The sequence below is a fragment of the Sciurus carolinensis genome, chromosome 8 (assembly GCF_902686445.1).
Source record: "Sciurus carolinensis chromosome 8, mSciCar1.2, whole genome shotgun sequence".
Lineage (NCBI taxonomy): Eukaryota > Metazoa > Chordata > Mammalia > Rodentia > Sciuridae > Sciurus > Sciurus carolinensis.
Window position 1 is genome coordinate 6,964,583 of NC_062220.1, and position 12,896 is coordinate 6,977,478.

Consider the following 12,896-nt stretch of genomic DNA (forward strand, 5'->3'; position numbering starts at 1 on the left):
ATTGACATGTAATTTTGGTACCTGTCCCAGGTGGCTCAGAGTCAAGTTAGGATTCCTCCATTTGTTGGAGTTTCTAGAAACAACACTAGAGCTTCCCCCAAGAGCTGTAAAACATGGGGACACACTGAAGTCCACTTTTTAATGTAGGACTTACCTCCTCTTCAACCCCACTATAATCATCAAGGGCCCAAAGTCTACGTTGACTTGGAATCCCACCTTGTGATTACGGTCCACACACAGTAGGTGTGCCCGTCACACCTTCTTTACCTCCCCTCTTCTTTTAATCCTCCACATTCCAGGCTCACGGTCCAGAAGAAATGGAGCTTGGTTAGGTCCAGAGCTGTCCTCTGCAAAATAAGATGAGTTTCTGAATTCCTGGATCCCTATTTGTTGGTTAAGGTTGGGGACAGCAGCAGAGACTGTGCTAAGAGGAGAAGCACAACATGAAGGTGCAGACCTGAGGGAGGCTGAGGGTGTCAGGAGAGCTACCGTCCAGTTCGGTCATTCCTCACTAGATGTCATCTGCTGATCAGGTGCCAGCGATGTTCTTTGCATACCTCTGGTAGGAGTGGGAAGACCTCGAAAGTTCCTTGAGGTGTCCGATTTTGAGTCTAAGCATCAGAACCAGCAGGATGCTGGCTACTGGAAAATAGGTGAGGAAACCACTACTCAGGGCAGGAAGCATGGTGGCTATGATAAGCCAGAGGCAGAAAATATACTTGAATTTGCAGTGTTGGGGGAGGATCCTGAAGGGCAAACTGTGAAATGCGTGAGCTATCTGGGACAGACTGCATTTGACAGTTTGCTACAAGGAAGATTTGACTTGGGAAGAGGACTGCTTGCTGTGTAAGTAGGTTTCAGAGGCCGTGTACATAGTGCAGAGATGGCACACTCAGAAAAATGAAACCGACTTTTCCATAAGGAATGTAAGGCCATATCACTTTACGAAAGATAAATTCCAGAGCTTTCCGAAAAGATAGAACCTCAGAGAACATACCAAAAACTGTGACCTGAATGTCCTTTCTTTTTTTCTTCTATTTTCGTTGGCACAAAGGATTGAACCCAGGGTGCTTAACCACTGATTAACACCCCCTAGTCCTTTTTTATATTTTATTTAGAGTCAGGGTCTTGCTGAGTTGCTTAGAGCTTCAGTAAATGGCTGAGGCTGGCTGTGAACTCATGATCCTCCTGCCTCAGCCTTCTGAGCTGGGATTTGAATGCCCTTTCTTAAGACCACTAAAAGAAGTAAGGTGGTACCAAGTAGATGCTTCAGTTGGAGAAAAATATTCTAGAAAGATTAAGGGTGTTGTTTCACAGAAAATATAATGTGCCCAAATATTTATAATTGAACTAGAGAGAAAGCAATACCAAAAAGAAGTATGATCATGGCTTTTGCGAATGGAATCAAATAAGTAGAAAACCCAGCATTTTTTTTTTTTTAAGGGAGCTCTGTTGACAAAAGCATTAACAACTTGGTCTCAACACCTGAGACTGTCTGAGAAGTAGAAAGACCTTCCTGGGCCTCTAACATTCCACAGATGGAAGCAAGATGAAGAGTCTCTCCTCCACCAAGACCACATCTTCTACAACGACCTCTTCTGAAATGCATAAGAAGATGATGGGAAAAGACAGATTCCCAGAGGCAGGGCAGAGGGTTATGTAGAACAATGAATTGGGAGCTACCCCCAGCAGAACCAAAGTCCCATCAGGGAACATCACTGAACAAAAGGATGCTTGTTGTTCCATGTCACTAAGTTTTGGGGTGGCTTGCTCTGTTCCAGGATTGTGAAATGCTGGCAAACACTGAAATGGGTATCTGGAAGGGGACTCCAGGTGTAGCAAAAGGTGACAGAGGGGGCATGGCCACTTCTGCCTGAAAATTGAGTGTGAGCCAGGTAGTGTGACCGTATGTGATTCCCATCTTGTCTGATCTTCAAGTGCAAAACTTTATTGCAGGAAGTCTGTTCCTGTACTTCTGTTTGGGGTGGGTGAGGGACAGTAATCTGGCCTTTTAAGCTTGCAGACTTCTGGATCAGGGAAGCCTCCCTTGGATTCATGTCGATCATAAGACCTTGAACTTTATAGGATGAGGCTCTGGGGCTTTGGATAGAGGTGAGTGAATTTTACCTGAATCTGACGGAGAGGGTGGATTGTGGAGGTGAATGTGAGGCCAGTTCCTTGCTCATTCCTGCATGTGGCCTTCAGCCATGCGACCTTTCAGTTCTTCCATTATAGAGAGGACCTTCCTGCCTGCCCTGGAGTTTGGGCTCACATCTGGCTCTGGTATCACCACAGAGCTGGTGGCGTGTGAATTAGCTTCCTAACATTCATGATTCCTACACCTGCCACCCCAGCACCATCTAGTGAACGAGGAAAGAGGAAACTCCAGCGAATTGTAGAAATTCAGATTTGGGGGATCAGGATAGAGAAGAGCCTATCAGGCAGCTGAGTGTCCTCTTGGTGATGAAGGTGAACTCGTGGCTTAAAGAGGGGCCTCCAGGCAGCGTGTGGTGCATGTGTGGTGTTCACAGTTGACTATGAATGGGTAAAACAGCACTCTAGGAAATTCTTGGATGTGGTAACCTGGGTGAAGTATGCTCAGGAAGGACCCAGTCAGGTGAGGAGGCACAGTCATGGGTAGAATATTTGAATAGATAAAATTCTTGGTTAAAATCCGGGTACCTCCAGGAAGCTAATTCTTGATTCCAAATCTGATTTGGAATTTTGCTTAGCAGTCAACCTCATCACAACCCTTTTAGTACTGTGTAACTGTTTTCCAGTAACATCACTTGTTGGGCACAAGTCAGGGTCCTATTGTTAGTGACCTCCTTGTCTTTCTGAAGATCCTAATTATTTGCTCTGTAAAGTTTACAATAGAGTGACACACTGCATCAGGTTCACCCAGATTTAGTTGCATCTGAATTAGTGGCTGATCTTGTTCAGACTCTGGATCACCTCTAGTAATTCTGATTAGTAGCACTTAGGAGGAAAGTAGGAACTTCAATATTGGGGGCCCATTCTCCTACTAACACCCACTATAAGATCCAATGATTCTAAGTGTGAGAAAATTATGTTGTGACTTGCACCATGATGTAGATAAAGGACATTCCAGGGGTGAGCAGCATGGATGTGCAGCTGGTGCCTTCAGCCCCTGAGTGAGGGACAGATGGGGCGGGGCTGCAGCACACACAGTGGCCAGGTGGGTGGAGGAGGGTGAGTGTGGAAGTGTGGCAGGCTGGATGAGCTGTGGGTGAGGAGAAGGAGAGGGTGACCAGATCTCCAGGAAGAGCACTGTGAGGGGGATGGAGTCCATAGGGAGGCCTGGACTCCCTGTAGTGAAGCTCAGCACTGGAACATGCTCATTAGGCAAAGGTAACATCCACAGCCCAGTTGTTGTAGGGCAGTGGTATAGGTTTCAAAGACCAAGGACGACACTGGTGGAAGAGACACGAGGTATGAGGGTCATAGGAAATGCCTGAGGGAAGGCCCAGTGGGGAGGGGCTGGGCAGGTGCACCTCTGTTGCGCCTGGTGCTTCTGGAGCTTCACCAGAAGGCAGTGCCTCCATCCCTCCTGATGCTTTGTCCAGGGGCAGTCACCTGCACCAGCACTTCCCTCCCCATGGTGCTCTGCTCTACCAGTTACTGCAGGCAGGGGGTTTATAGGCTGGCTACAGAAGCACCCTCAGCTTGGCTGGTCTGGTCCCACTGTGCCAGGCACCCCAAGGAACTTGAAGTGTGTGCTAGAGAGCTGCTGCCTGCAAATAACCCTCACTTGCCCTAATCCTCATCAACTTGAGGAAAACCTGTGCCTCCAAGATGATATGGATTGGACATTCTGGTGGAAGTTTGTCGGGGTTTCGGCCGGACCCCTGGCCCTAGGTGGAGCCTGGCCAAGATGGCGCCTGGTAAGCTGCCAGTGCGGTTGAAAAACTGCTATTCTGCACGTATACAACTAACTTCACCTTGAGGAAGTCTCAGTAATTGGTCAGGGCCTCTGCATGATTCTTTCGTGATTCTTAGGTGCTTCAAGTTATACCCATATACGTCTATGTTCTCCCCACATATCATGAATATTCTAATTAGTTAATATAACCTATATAAGTTACAATAACTTCCCTAAAAGGGGGAGAAGAATCTGCTGTTAATAAAGAAGTTTGCCATCCATCACGTCTCCGGGTCGTTCTTGCTGGCGAGAGCGACAGAAGTTGGCTCTCATTGTTCTCCTAACTTGGCTAGGTTTTTGGGACTGGAAAGGCGCATTTTAGGAACATGGTGTTGTCCTATCTTCCTTTTCCTTCAGGAAGACATAGCAACAGCAGATCCTTTTAGAAAAGCATTTGACTGATCACAGGTCCCTGATTCAATTCAGATTCTTCCTACATACCCTTAATTTTGATCTCTGAACATGGCATTAGAAAACAGATTCCTGAACCCTCCAGGGCCCCCTAATTCTCAATCTTCCTGCAAGGAGGGACCACAGAGTGAGTTGGTGAGTTTGTTCTGCCCTTCCAGATCCTGGGGAGGGATCTCCCACAACCCTTCAGACCTGACCTGGTTTCCCATCACTTTTCTTGAGTGGCATTTCTCTGGTGTTGGTTTCCTTTTAAAATGTTATTTCTTTGAGAGAGATGAACCCTCTGTGCACACACTGAAGATCTCCATGCTGTGAGTTTGTGAGGAAATGGTTGCCCCTTCTTTCACACTGACCATACATTGGCCATCTATGTGTGACTCTAGAGACTGGAGATCTCTCTGACTCCCACCTCTGAGAACTAAGTCCTGACTTCAGGTTTCTTCTGTCTGAAGTACTTAGGGATTCTGCAGATGAAGAAAATGAGGGAAGGAATAGGAGAGACAAAGGGGCAGTTCATGCTCTTCCCAGAGCATTTGGTGTCAAGAGGCCCTAGATGTGGACTCCAGTCATGACTCCTCAGCTATCAGTTATCTTTTTTTCTGGCACAATTGCAACTTTTGTAATTTTCTTCCAGATCTACACATGAAAAGGCACGAATTAAATAAATAGTTCCAAAAGGGAAGTCAGCATCATCCACATCACTTCTTAGAGCCAGACATGATGCCGAGGTTTAAGAGTTCCCAAGGGAGAACTAGGAGTTTTGCATATGCCTAGAGCTAGCCCCACCTTGACCACCAAAGGGTCTGTTGAACAGCAGCTCTGACTTCAGCAGCTCTATTTGCTTCTGAAGTGTTCCAGCTGCAAACATCCACAATTTTATTGTCATTGACTCACCTGGAAACTAGGGAGGAAAAGGTACTGGCCAAATGTACAGGTGGCAGATAGTTGTGTAGTCAGAAAGGAGCGTGGCCTATCAGGAAAGAAGTGTATGATGAAGGAAGCATATGACCCTGTCAAGTGCACATCTCCACGTAGAGAATGCAGGGTGTGGTCATCCAAGTATGGAGTGCTTATTACACACATGTAGCAGCAGGGGGTATAGCTCAGGGGTAGAGCATTTGACTGCAGATCAAGAGGTCCCTGGTTCAAATCCAGGTGCCCCCTTGCAAGAATCTCTTTAGATGCCAAAGAGAAAAAATTTTAAAGTAGTACAGAACAAGGAGTCACATAATGACCATGTCATCCATATTGACACTTAATCCACGGCCCTGTCTTGTGAATAGCTGTGTGTTCACCTGTGCTCTGGATTCTCTCAACATATCTGTGTCATCCTCTCCAAAAGGAGACAGCAGAGGTTAAGGTATGAAGCTCTTCCAGGTCATGGCTGGTCATGCTGTGGCACAGGCTGTCCTCCAAGGCAATGACCATGAGGCTTCCTCATCACATGAATACCCAGCCTTCTGAGGTCTGTGGGGCTGAGGAGCCCAGTTTTTCCTTAGGCAAATCCTCCTTGTCACTTCTCCAGGAAGACCCTCCTGATGCCTGAGCTGGGCTCCTTTCTCCCTGCTCCCTCAGGCCTGTACTTAGCTTTTGTCAAATGTGTGGAAACATTTTGTTCCTGTGTTGTTCTACTATTTGGTCTATTGTTGTTTGAGGAACACGGACTATATCTCTCCTGTCTCTCTGACCTTAACATGAATGATATATCCAGTACATAACAAGCTCCATGAATGTTTGTTGAGGGAATGAGTGATGTAGTGAAATAACGCACCCCCTCCTTGAGGCCTCAAAGCATGGGGAAAGGTCTTTCTGGGCTGTGTGGAAGGTTCACTGAAGACCAGCTCTTGTCTGATCACTGTGTGTGGACTTAGGGAAATGCTGGAGTCAGGTGTGCTTTCCAGGTGCAAAGATGGTTCCCCCAGCACAGTGTGAGGAGGACGGGGAGCTGGCGAGACAAGTTAAGTTTGGGATGAAAGAGGGTAGGGCAGACTTCAGTGGAGAAAGCTGTCAGATGCTAGAACATGCAGAGAAACCTGCAATATAAATCACAGGTAGCCTGGGTGTGGTGCCCTGGATGAAAGGTGCTAATGAGAAGTTCCATGTACGTGGGGGTATAGCTCAGGGGTAGAGCATTTCACTGCAGATCAAGAGGTCCCTGGTTCAAATCCAGGTGCCCCCTTATTTACCTATTGTCCTGTTTTGGTAGCTACCTTAAGTAGTTTCTGTTAGGAGGGCCCCAGTTGACATTGGAAGACCTCCATTAATTGATTGGGAATATCAGAAACGACCTAGAGCCTCCCTCTCAGAGCTGCAAGACATGGGGCCACACTGATATCGATTTCATGCATAGGGCCAACCTCCTCAACCCCACTATCATCCCCAAAAGCCCAAGAGCCACCATGTCTTGGGAATCACCCACCTCATGAGGACAGTGCACACAGTAGGTCTCAGAATCCACCTGGAGAGCCCTTCCCACATCCCTGGGCCTCCCCTCTTACTCTCACTGATCCATACCCCACCTTCATCCCGGGCTCACAGGGAGAAATGCTGCATGTTGGCCCAGAGCTGGCCCCTGGATGATGAGATGTGTTTCTGAATTCCCAGATCCCTTATCATCTGGTTTATGTGGGGGGATTGAGTCCGAGACCTTGTTGAAGGACAAGCACTAGCTGGAGGTAAAGACCTGAAGGGTCTGTGTATGTCAGCACTCACCTCCAATTGTAGGACGTTGGTCACTAGGGCCATGCCTGTGGGAATTATATTTCTCTGGTGAACAGAGCTCTCTCACTCTCTCTCACTCCCACTCTTTCTCTCTCCCTCCTTCCTGGCTGCCATGTCTTGAGCTGCTCTCCTCTGTCACACCTTTCCACCATGATATCCTACCACATCTCAGCCCAGCATGATGGAGGCCGCCAGTCATAGTCTGAACCTCTGAAACCATGATGCAAATTGAAATTTTCTTCTATAAATTGTCCTTTTTGGATCTTTCGTTCATGGTGAAAAAAGCTGCCAAAACAATCTCCACACTAGAAATACATGAAATGTCTATCGATAGTAGGATAGATAAATAAATCATGGTATAGTCAGACCATGGAATATGAAGCAGGAATTAAAAATAATGAATCATTTCCATAGTGGATGAATGTGGATGGATCTTATTGACATGAGGAGGGTGAAAGAAGCCATACTCAAAAGAATACATAGTGTGTGAGTCCATGTAGATTCAACTCCAGAGCAGGCCAACACATCCACAGGGTGGTGAGTGGTTAGGTCCTGCAGGAAGGAAATAGGGAGGAGTTCAGAGAATCCTCTTTGTGCTAGAGACTTTCTGAGTCTTGATTCAGGTGGTTACATGTGTAGGCATGTAGGTAAAAATTCATCAAGCTATACATAAGACTTATGCACTGTACTATATAAGTTGTATTTCAATAAAAATAAATATAAATGATATGTTAATTAAATTTATATTTCATGAATATCTAATCTGATTCATTCAAAATATGTATTTGTTCATTTTGATAGCTTTTGATCCTTAATTCACCTTCCATTATCTCTCTAATGAAAGACTCTGATTTATTCTAATAATTTTACATGTGTGCTCTCTGCAGGTTGAATTCTAACGTTTATTCTCTTTCTTACTCAGTGAATGGAGTGAATTCCCAGTGAGTCTATTTGTTCAGCAAACAGTGTGCAGAACTTAGTATGTGCCAGTGCTGTTGGATGTTTTCAATGGATTAAGTCATCTAGTCTACACAGCAGCCCATCAAGTGTGTTCTCTTGTTCTCCCCATTTTACAGATTTTCAGCTGAGGCACAAGGAGGGAAAGGTACCTGTCCCTGGGAGTTGATCCCAGGTTGTGTGGCTTTAGGGTTCAAGCTGTCAGCATCTGTGTCACCTGCTCCTGACAAGCTGCTGGGATCATGCCCTGGTTCTGGAGCTGTGTTGGTGTTGGTCAGTCAATATTTAGCGATTCCTCAATGTTCCTGAAATTCTTGGAGGGGATCATTCAGCATCATTCTCTATGTGCATTAGCTAAGGAAGAAGTTGGAAGGAGTAGCATCTGTTGAAGCTTTTAATTTTGAGGAAGTTCCTTGAACTGAGTATTGGGTCAGAAGGATGGGATTGGTTTGTCACCAGGTGTGTTAGAATGGACATCAATCACTGGAACGTGTTTTAGTGGGGACCCATCATGGGCATTGGGCAGTGAGGGCCATTCCAGCAGCCAATGGTTCTCCAGGCTGCTGACTGCACCAGTCCCTGAGGCTGGGAAGACATGGGCTATGGGCATTTGAGGAGGGAGCCTGTCTGTTGTTAGCACAGTGATGAGTTTCCTCTGACCCAGGCCTGGTAGCTGCCAAGAGCTCCCACCCTTAAGCAGTGAATCATAGGTCACAGGAGGTCTGGGTTGATGGACTAAGCATTGCATGGATTAACTGGGTGGTAGCTGTAAGCACCTGGGGTGGAGCTGGAGGAGTAGGCCACTGGGGACATCACTGGGGTTTAAATTTAATTCCTGGAGGCTCAACCACTGTCTCTGCATCCTGCCTCCCATGAACTGGACACATTTCCTTTGCCACACTCTTCCTGCATGCTGTTCTGCCTCACCTTTTACCCAGGATTCTGGAATCAGATGTCCATGGACTGACCCTCTGAATTCATGAGTCTTTTCTTCCTCTAAGTGACGCTGGGTCAGATATTTTGGTCACCATTATGATTTAGATATGAGGAGTCTCCCTCAGCTCCTGTGTGAGGAAATGCAAGACAGTTTAGAGGTGAAATGACTGGGTTATGGGAGCCTTAGCATGATCAGTGCCTTGATCCCTTGATAGGGCTTAACTGGGTGGTGGCTGTAAGTGGGTGGTGTGTGGCTGGAGGAGGTGGGTGGCTGGGGACCTGCCTTGGGGGTGTATATTTTGCCTGTGGTGGGGGAATCTCTCTGCTTCCTGGAGTGATGTCCTGACCCACTGTCCTCCACCACACCCTTCTGCCATGATGCTCTGCCTCACCTCAGGCCCTGCAGAGTGGAACCAGCTGGTGATGAAATGAGACCTCTGAAACCATGAACGCCAAATAAACTTCTCCTTAAAATCTTTCTCCTCAGGTCTTTTGATCTCAGTGATGAAAAGTGTCTAAAAGAGTCACAGTAGTGAGAAGCTGACTAACACAGGCCCAAATTAAAGCCATAGCCCAAACCTGTCTATGAGTCAGATCCTGCAGGGAGCTGCTAAGGGCACATGGGATCCCTGGGTCCCTTCCCAGAGGGTCGGGTTAGGAGTTCTCAGGGGGAAAGCAAGAGGCTTTCCTCTTGCCCATCCCAGGCTCCACTCTCACTTCCAAAGGGTCTGTTGAGCAGACAGCTCTTGTATTCTGGCTCCTCTTGTTGAGTGCGAAGGAGGTTGCTGCTGCAGACATCCATGACATTTAGGCCCCGCACTCAGCCAGGTTCTAAGGAGGAGGAGGCTGCTTGTTATCCCTAGAGATGTGTAGACAGGAAGGGGCATGGCCAGGCAGGAAGGAAGTGTTTGATGGGAGAGCACTAGCTAGTGACTTCTCCAGGTGGAGCATCCTGGGTGTGGCCATGCAGGTTTAAGGTGCTTATTCCACACTCTTAAGCAGCAGGGTGTATAGCTCAGGGGTAGAGCACTTGACTGCAGATCAAGAGGTCCCTGGTTCAAATCCTGATGCCACCTACTCATTTTTAATTTTGAGTTCCTCTCCTACACACAGTCTCAGTTTCTACTTCTTCTTTTGTACACGACAGGATAAATGCTATTTTTGTTACAAGTAGTTCATGCTGAGGATTTACTGTGGTTATTTGAACTGCAAGTGTGAATGAGAATCACCTAAACAGTCTAGCAATGTGCCATTTCCAGCGCCCACTCTACTCCCATTTTAGCAGAACATCTTACAGGGAGAGGTTTGTCTCTTTGTCCTCTTTTTCTGTTCCATGGAAGGTAGTGAAATCTTAAGTGGGAGACAACACGTTGGACATTGGAGGAGGTTTTGTAATGAAAGCCTAGTGGGTTAGAATAACTGAGAGAGGGAATATGGCCCTATACCCTATGCTATCCATGCCAAAACTGGACCCCCTGATAGACCTTCCGTGTGGTAGAAAAGGAAACTTCTGGCTTAATTGCTTGTTAGTGTGTTGTGCTGATTCTTGGCTCTTGAGTGTTCAGATGCACAGTCAAGTCTAATCCTACACCAACCCCAACTGGACCCACACTCATAACTGTTCCCTCTCACAATCTTAGAACCTGCAAAGTCCTTTCTGACACCTCTCCACAATTCGTCCTGTTCTTCTTGCTGTTACTGAACCTATTTGTCGCTCCCGCCAGCAAGAACGACCCGGAGACGTGATGGATGGCAAACTTCTTTATTAACAGCAGCTTCTTCTTCTTCTTTTAGGGAAGTTATTGTCACTTATATAGGTTATATCAACTAATTAGAATATTCATGATATGTGGGGAGAACATAGACGTATATGGGTATAACTTGAAGCACCTAAGAATCACGCAAGAATCATGCAGAGGCCCTGACCAATTACTGAGACTTCCTCAAGGTGAAGTTAGTTGTTTGCGTGCAGAATAGCAGTTTTCAACCACACTGGCAGCTTGCCAGGCGCCATCTTGGCCAGGCTCCACCTAGGGCCAGGGGTCCGGCCGAAACCCCGACAGTTCCCCCTTTTTTCTTTTAAAAGAAAAGCTCGGGACCAAGCCTGTCTTAGGCGGAGTGGTCAACTACCGTCCTTACCCGTCATCGGATAACTGTAGAGCATGCTACAGCTCCTGTTTTAGGTCGGTACGGCGTTACCTACTTACCTTACCCGTCTGGTCAATGGTCCAGCCTCGCGAGCCACACTTGTGGGGAGCTGCCGGCCTCTAGGGCAGCCATGGCCTGATGGAAGATGATACGATCTCTCGCTTGACTCTGGCGCACACGCATGATAGTGCGTGAGAGGAAGATAACAGCAATGATCATAAGCATGCATAATGCTCCCGTACCAGCCCACTGCTTAATAAAACTGAAAGAGGAGGATAACCAATTTAGCACTTCAGACATTGGAGCTACATCAACTCTAGTAGCATTAAGGCTAACAATTTGAGATCTAAGAATAGCTGTAAGATTATCAAATTCATAAGACCAGTTGGAACGTAGCTGAACAGACAAGATTCTAGACAAATTTGCTGCATAGCTGAAGTTATGATAAGCTATGGGTGTAACACAAAGTCCTCTTAGGTGATAAATGCATCCTACGCTTAACAGTTCCTGCAAAATGTCCATTTGTTCCTGGAGTAAGTCCACTCGCTGGTTTACTAAAAGAATCCCTGCTTTTAAGTGTTGATCCACTGTCTGCTGAGTAGATAAGGCAGTAGCAGTCTGTTGAACCACCTTATTGATTGTGGCTGCAGATTGTACAGACGTAGTTAAGGCTACAGCTGCTGCAGTGGCAGCTGCCGCTGATGCAACTATGGCGGTAATGACTGCTGCGGTGATTCCAAAGTCCCTCTTATTTCTGGAAAGCAATACTGGCAATTCATCATCTGTAACAGAGACTGGCATAGGCAAGAAGGTAGGAACACACATTAAGTCTGCCAGCAGGAACCTAGAAGCATTTTAACATTGAGAGATAGCACAAATCTGAAGTACAATTGAGAGAAGCAGTTGTTTTGTTACATAGTTGAACTGTTCCTCCTAAGAGACTAAAAAGAGGTAGTAAGTTAGTTTATTCCGTGGAAACACACAAACTGAGCCACAGCTCCAGTAAAGCACCGGGTTACCCTTATTACCCAGAGTTAAAAAAAAACCCCAAACAAAGAGACAAAGAGAAAGTTTATCTTTAGGGGACCTGAAGGTCTCCTCTATTCCCCCTTTTTGTTTATAAAGAGTATTTTTGAGGGTGAGATGTGTATGTTGGACAATACTTTGTTTTTGTGGGTTATAAGGTACATCTGTGGTTAGAGTTATTTTAATTTTAGTGAGGAATTGGTTCTTACCAATTTTAGTTTTTAAAGAAAAATTTAGACTTTATAACGTAGTACAATCTTTAACAGTTGTTTAACCATAATTGTATAAACCCCTATTTTTAAGACAATTGTTTTAAAGAATAAAACTTAATAGACACAAAGTTAAGAATGAATTAGTGTTTTTAAGAAAACTTTGTTATTTTACCATGTCATTTTACCATATAGATTAAACTTTGGCTTATATCAGAACATTAGTATTTTACCTTAGGAAAAACCTTAAATAGCTTTAGCTGTCTCACATACACACAACCAACTTAGTTACACACAGACTTGTTGAAACTTGTCCTTTATTACACACAGACTTTTTTATCCAGAAACATTTCCTTTTACCTTTTACTAAATACATTTCCATACCCAGAACCTTTTATTTTTTCTTTCCTATTTGTTGACCCCTTTTTGTTTACATTCTGAAACAACTCTTATGAAATTTCTGAATTTAGATAAATCACTCTATTTTAATAAGATTAAATATTTTGTTGTTTATAGTACTCTTAATTGAAACACAGTTGAAACTT

The 12,896-nt window shown here is 45.5% G+C and overlaps 3 non-coding genes across 3 annotated transcripts; all 3 read left to right on the forward strand.

Moving 5' to 3' along the window:
• The first annotated feature begins 5,446 nt into the window (after positions 1-5,446).
• Trnac-gca (transfer RNA cysteine (anticodon GCA)) lies at positions 5,447-5,518 on the forward strand. The gene has a single exon. It is a non-coding gene; the product is annotated as a tRNA-Cys (tRNA).
• A 943-nt stretch (positions 5,519-6,461) lies between these two features.
• Positions 6,462-6,533, forward strand: Trnac-gca (transfer RNA cysteine (anticodon GCA)). The gene has a single exon. It is a non-coding gene; the product is annotated as a tRNA-Cys (tRNA).
• A 3,439-nt stretch (positions 6,534-9,972) lies between these two features.
• Trnac-gca (transfer RNA cysteine (anticodon GCA)) lies at positions 9,973-10,045 on the forward strand. The gene has a single exon. It is a non-coding gene; the product is annotated as a tRNA-Cys (tRNA).
• The last annotated feature ends 2,851 nt before the right edge of the window (positions 10,046-12,896 follow it).